The following is a 7,440-nucleotide window of genomic DNA, read 5'->3' as shown; positions in this document are numbered from 1 at the left end:
TGCTTTATTTCCATGGAGCCTGTTAGATTTAATAGATTTTGTGCATCTAAATCTGGATTTTTCCAACAACCCATTGCCATGGCTAAGACATCTGCCATGTCCCCTTTTTTTAGAAAAGCTGCTAGACGGGTGTGTTCCAGTAAAGCAGGAATTTGTGCAAGAATACTTCTGGCAAGGTCAAAATCTCCATTTGGCTGATCAAGATCAAAGTTGTGTCTGAGGATATCCAGACAAATCTGATCAAATGTTCCACACAACTTTTCTGTAAAATTTGTCACTTCAGTCATGGCTCCATTGGTCAGTTTAGTGAACTTAATTCTTTCATTTGGTTGACTGGAGATTACATTGAGTTTGAGACCAATGTCCTTGCAGAAAGGGTGGGGGTCCACTCTGTTATCCTTAGTTCCAGTGTGGGAATCAGGAGAACACAAGGCAGAAGCATCACACTCGGTCGTTTTTGATGAAATGCCGACTCCAGGTTTGACACTGGCCATGTTAACTGATGACACCAGACAAGGAAGCGCAAAAACCTCTTTTGAATATTTTACTTCACTGTCAGAATTCGTAAGTTGTCTCACTCTGTTCATGAGCTCAGATGCAAAACTTTTTCTCTGGTCTTCACTCCACTGTCCAAAGTCAAAGTTGTACTCAAGGATCTCCATGATGAAATCTTCCTGGGATGAACTCATTGCCAAGGCAAATTTAGCAATTTCATACAGTGTTGACTTATTCAACAAGTCAGCACTCAAGTTTTGTTTTGGGCCAAATCCAACATTGTATTCCAGGCCTAATCTTCTTGATCTTTTGAATGTGCAGTACTCGTCTAGTGAGAAAAGGATTTGTTGTACACGGTTTGCACGCAACTTCCACATGTTGCTCTCTGATTCCATTTCTTCTTCCTCCATGTCATATTTGTATGGCACATACAAACATGGCATTGGAACATCTGTCTTCTCTTTACCCCCAGACAGTCCTCTTTGATCTAACTGAGTTGTTAAATTGCTCTCCTGCAGCTGTGGTGTTGGGAACCAAACTTGATTTTCTGACTGTCTAACGACATCTGTAGATTCTCTGCATGGTTGTGGAAAGGGGACAAAAACATCATTGAACCATGTGGGCCCTTTGTTTGGTCGTCCTATCATGGAATAGAACCAATGTGCAGCATTAGAATTTTGGCGCTGAAAAATACCAAAGTTAAAGTTGTGTTCAAGAACATCATTAATTTTTTTATTTTTTGTTCCACTCAATCTTTTGGCAAAATTAATTATTTCCCTCATAACCCCCCATGTCAATGTACAGGTGTCTAGTTTGACTTTTGGTTTGTCTCTGTCCACGCACAGACTTAGACCTATTTTCTTGCAGAGAGGATAACTGTCCATTATTGTTTCTTCAGCTGCTTGGTAAGAAGCAGACAGATCCTTTTCAGGCTTTTGTGCCAAGCAGTTTGCTTCTACAGAAACAGTGTCGGTCATGTAATGTGGACCAGAATGCTGAAGGTGGTCAAGGTCAGATTTGTCCTGACAAAGTTTTAAATTTCTGTCTTGATAACATTTGGGGCAATATTTTGGATGAGTAGATTCATCCATAACTCTCGAGTCAGGGAGCTCAAAAGGCATGTTCAAAAACTGGGTTTTGTTAGTTTTTAAATACGTACTACAGCTCCTTTCAATTTCAAGTGCAAAGACACTACGGCAAAGCTCGTTGTTGAACTTCAGATGGAAATTGTACTCCAATATCTCTGTGATGAATTCTTTTTGGGATGACGCCAGTGCTGCAGCAAGAGTGCTTATTTCAACCATAATGCCATTGGTCAGAAACTTGGATGGATCAAAATTTTGTTTTATTCCAGATCCCACATTGAAATCAATGCCTGCTTTCTTGCATCTGGAATAAGAGTAAAGTGGACAATGCTCCATATGAGGAACTGAGAGGATCTGTTTTGTTTGATTACTCCGCAATTTCCACATCAACAAATTGAGTTCATTATGATGATTATTGTCAGTGGAACTTCCCACACTTTGGTCAATCGTTGGAGCCTGGGAAGACGCAGTACTACATGTATCTAAATTTGGGTACTCCTTGTAGTCCATCACCAGTGATGAGAAATCTTGGCTTGTGTGTTTTAATTTCTTGAAACCTCCTATATTTGAGAGATTTCGGTGCTCCACTAAAATAGGAATGCGGGTGAGGATAGTTTTACAAAGGTCGGCGTCTTCATTTTGACAGTCCAGATCAAAGTTGTGTCTGAGGATATCCAGACAAATCTGATCAAATGTTCCACACAACTTTTCTGCAAAGTTTGTCACTTCAGTCATTGCTCCATTTGTCAATTTGTTGATGTCAAGTTTTTTCATTTCTTGACTGGAGATTACATTGAGCTTCAGACCAATGTTCTTGCAGAAGGGATAAAGGTCCACTCTGTGTTCTTTAGTTTCAGCATGTGGATCGGAAGAACATGTGGGAGCAACATCACACTCTGTTGCACTAGACGTACAGCTGAATTCAGGTGTAACACTGCCCATGCTTTGATTGGCCATGTTGACTGATGAGAGAAAATCAGGAAGTTCAAAAGCCTCTTTCGAAAGTTTGACTGCATCTTCACAATTTTTCAGCTTTCTCACTCTGTTCATGAGTTCAGATGCAAAACTTTTCCTCTGGTCTTCACTGCACTGGCCAAAGTCAAAGTTGTACTCCAGAATCTCCTTGATGAAATCTTCTTGAGATGAATTCATTGCCAAGGCAAATTTAGAAATTTCGAGCAGGACAGAAGTAGTCAAAGAGTCGACACTGAAGTTTTGCTTTGGGCCAAATCCAACATTGTATTCTAGGCCTAATCGTTTTGATATTTCGAATGTGCCATACTGTTTGTCTAATGAGAAAAGGATTTGTTGTACACGGTTTGCACGCAACTTCCACGTGTTGCTCTCTGTTTCCATTTCCTCTTCCTCCATGTCATATTTGAATGGCACATACAAACATGGCATTGGAACCTCTGTCTTCTCTTTACCCCCAGACAGTCCTCTTTGATCTAACTGATCTTTAACTGTTACAGTTGGTAAACAAGAGGAAACATCAGTGGGGGTGAAGAAAGTTTCATGTGTACCTACACAACTTGACTCTGGGTCACTGTGGATGTCAGAAGTTGTTGGCTTTTGTAAGTCATCTTTATTGTCATCATTTTCTGAATCTGTGGCTTCATCTGAGTCTAAAGGACACACGTAGTTGCAATCATCCTCCACTGTTTGACTGGTACACACATTGGAGTGATGAGACAGTGCATTTGTCTCTTCCTGTTCAGCATCTTCTGGTCTGTGCCGTTTAGTGACACATTCTCTTGTTGTTGAAAGAGATCTTTTTTCCTGTTTATGTTTTAGATCAGACTGATTTATTTTGCTCAGTCGGAAATCAAACAGACGGACTTCCACTCTGGGCAGAGCTAATCCTTTTTCAAAGATATTTTTCTGAACTGAAAATGGCTCACTTTTAAACTCAGGACTGATTTTGGTACCAGTGGCGAGAAGTTGCTTGTCCTCTTCCTGCAGCTGTGGGGTTGGGAACCAAACTTCATTTTTTTCCTGTTGACTGTCCTCGTTGTCCATCTTAGTCTGCTGGTCTTTTCTGCATGTAGGTAGAGGGTAAACGTATTAATGACACAAACTATATCTGAGCCTTCAGTTATGCTCAATGTAAATATGATAGCATCACATTTATCTGATTATAATATTGAATAGTTTAGAGCAGGGGTCCCCTCCCCAAACTATGGCCCAAGGCCACGTCCGGCCCACCTAAACAATTGGAGTGGCCCACTTAATAATCCCAAACAATCCCTCTCAGCATGGCCTATTTTTTAAAATTGCATTTTGCATTTGATGATTAATGTTGTGTTGTTGCTACTAGGTACGCGTCCTGCATCCCTGACACATTAAAATCTCAAAGGACAAACTCACTATCCATGCGTCCCGGGGACCCGTGTTTAAAATCACAGTACTATCTAGAAAGGAAAGTTGATGTGGCCCCCCACCGAAAAAAGTTTGGGGACCCCTGGTTTAGAGTGACAGAGAGAATTTGTAAAATTGTGTGTCTTATTGTAAATGTATTTGGATATTTGGAATACTAAAAAACAACAAAAATATATGTCATGTCATCAGTCATTATGTTGAGCCTTTAAAGGAACTTGAGGCAGGATCAAGTAATAAGACTCATTAGCGATACAACGACCGTTAGGGTAAATGCAGCCAGGGCTCGACACTACGAGCTCCTTGTCGCAAATGCGAGTAAAAAACAGATCAGTGCGAATTGTGAAATGCAATTAGTAGCACGTGTGCAACTACCGAATTTTACCGTTCAATAAATGTTTTATGATGTGTTGCGAACGTTTGGAGGTTGTGGCCGGTTGTGCACTTGAATGCTGCCTCAGCTGAAAAAAAGAGACTGCACGCGGAACCAAACCGAAGCGCAGCGCCCTGAGCGGAGGCGGGAACTGCCCATTGGTCCGACCTCCCATTGGTTCGACCTCCCGTTACTCCGATAAAATCAACCACAAGTCAGACCAATAAGAGGTCGAACCAGTGGGTGGTCCCGTTAGTTCGAACTGTCATCGCTACTTTGTGACAAGCTCTTCCATTGATAGGAGCATGCAGCTTTCTCTCTCTCTCTCTCTCTCTCTCTCTCTCTCTCTCTCTCTCTCTCTCTCTACGCACATCACACACATACACGCGCGGCCCAGAATATCACCATATTCAGTCAGAGAGCCAGATCATGTCAGATCGCGCACAACCATCATAAATGCTGATCAAGATGTGTAAACTGATAATCAAAGCCCCCCCTCCCAGAGTACAGAGTAAAAGAAATACACTTTTTTTTCTCCTCCCCCCTCCGCTCGAGCATGGCTGAACCTGGCCGGCTTGAGCTCACTTCACGGGCGCGAGGCTGCTGCAGCCGCTGCTGCTGGCAGCAGACTGAGAGAGAGAGAGAAAAAAAAAGTAAATTTGGCTTTGGTTAGGTTCAGGCAATGAAGAAAGGAGTTGGTTAAGTTTAGTAAAAACAGCAGGTAGAGGCTAGACAGGCTGGAAGCATAATGAGCGTTATATGTTATTAATATGAAGTGCTTGTTTTGCAGTTAATTATGCACATGATCCGTTTGATCCCAGAAAGGAAAAAAGGATCAATGCGCAGCCTTCGTTTCCTTTCTGATTGCTTCCGTCTGTCTGTTCGGAGTGGGAGAGAGAGACAGAGAACCCAATCCACCTGTCTGTAATGGAAGTTTGATTTGATATGAGTGTCAAGGTTTAATTACGGACACCAATGAGCGCGCAGCAGTGCGTAAAAGTCGTGCGTAATGACAGCTCCTCGTTGGTGCAACACAATAAACTGCACCTCTTCTTCCACTTGTGTCTTATTGACAGGTGGAGCCTATATGAATAATGATATAAATGCATAGTGAACGGTAAGAATGGAGAGTTTGACTAATAACTAGTCCAGTTCGAACTAATGAGGACCTCCCATTAGTTCGAACTCTCATTACTCCGATTGTCGGACCAATGGGAGGTCGAACTAATGGGAGGTCGAACCAGTGCCATGGACCCGCGGAGGCAGTTTCAGATCGGCGCACATGTCAACCGGTCTGCCCGGTCACATCTGGCGCTGTACGCTCCCTGTGTGACCAGCCAAGCCCCCGCGAAGGCCCCGCTCCGCCTCCGCGGGCAGTGCGTCCGTACACGTAGTGTAAAGCGAACTCGTTCATATGCTCACAACCCAAAGCAACGCCGTAGCCGCGAGCACTCGGTGTCACGGCGATGTTGTTGTTTTTTTATTCCGTGCATGTCCGTGGAGTTGTGCGCTGCGGTTCTGTACGTTGCTGTGCCAGGCAGCTGTTTCCCACGGAGCTCGGCCCCGTTTGAACGGAAGCCCGTACTGTATGTGAAAAGACGTCACGTCCGCGGTGTAGAATGTGTAGAAGAGAAACACACACCACTGACTTGAATAATCGGGTCAGACAAATGTAAACACACAAGGCTGAACGTCACTGGACATGTCTGTTGGGATTACACAAAAAAGTAAAGTAAGGTAGAGCTGTCAAGATGTATGCAGTATACTGTAGGCTATCACTAATTTCCAATGTACAGGTGCATTAGAATATCATGGAAGAGTTTATTAAGACCTATGTCACTAATTAAATTCAAAAAGTGAAACTAACTAACACATTATATAGGCTACTGTATATGTAGACCTGAAATTCAGTATTCCCAAAAATGTAAATACTACAAAGGACCTTTTATTTATTTTTTCTTTAAAGCATTTTTAATATAATGTTGTCCATGTGCACTCAATACTTGGCTGGGGCTGTTTGATTTGAACTACTGGAAATGTACTTTTCCATGATATTATAATTATAATTGAATGCACATGTATTATGTTAATGGTGAGTGTCACCGCTCTAAGATCTTTTTTGGTCCTGACCCGTTGGCATCCCTGTTAAAAAGCTATGAATTGAACTGTTTTGCTTATAGATAGATATCACGTGACGTCACACAGCGTTCGCAGCCGGTCACAGCGCCATCTTGGGTACCGACTTCCAAAGGCAGTCTATGGGCTGTGACCTAATACATCCATGGCTGTGACATCAAATCTCACAAAAATAGTGGATAAACCTTTTTTTATTACATGGCTCTATTGAATGTCGTATTCCGATAATTTATTGATATTTCTGATATTTATTTACATCTTGATTTTGCATTTAACAGTCTGTTATTCCTGTTTAACAGATCGTTGCTAAGTAAATACACTAGGTAGGGACGCCGCTCTGATCAGCGCAGCACAGAAAAGAGAAACTATGCAGGATATTTACTTTCTGTTTCATTTTTTACCGTCATTAAACAGCTTGGGAGACATGTACGCCAAGGGAGGCTGCCTCACTCTACTGAGTGTGAGCGGCACGTACGTTCATGTTGCTTTCGTGAATTGTAAACAAACAGACGCCCCCTCGGTTTTAGCGTCCAGCAGTTCAGCGGCTAATTCACCAGCAGTAACTGTACCGGAGAGGCTCAACATGAGCTTCATTTGAGGAATAAACAGCAGCTTTTACCTGACGGGAGACCGACGCCTGAGCTACGGTAGCTAACAGCTAGCAGCTAGCAGGTTTTTACCTACTTTTCCTCTCTCTCTCCCTCCCTCCCTCCCTTTCTTATACACGCACACACGGCCCAGGTTGTCTGTCATATCTGTTGTAAACCTTGTAACAGCTTGTTGAGTACAGTTAACACTATTGTTGCTTCGGTTTGAGTGTGGATTAATTGTTAACGGTTTGTGATAACGTAACTGTATAGATGGCGTGGATTGTGATGAGAAGGTGTTGCACATATTTTAAGACTTATCTGTGCAAACCATTGTGCAAAACCTGTTTGTTGTGCCTTTTTGCGTTATAAGATGATTTGCCGAATT

The sequence above is a fragment of the Trachurus japonicus genome, chromosome 24, assembly GCF_045865225.1.
Source record: "Trachurus japonicus isolate A0001 chromosome 24, Traja_1.0".
NCBI classification, from domain to species: domain Eukaryota; kingdom Metazoa; phylum Chordata; class Actinopteri; order Carangiformes; family Carangidae; genus Trachurus; species Trachurus japonicus.
The sequence above is the reverse complement of the archived record's forward strand: the minus strand, read 5'-3'. Positions refer to the sequence as shown.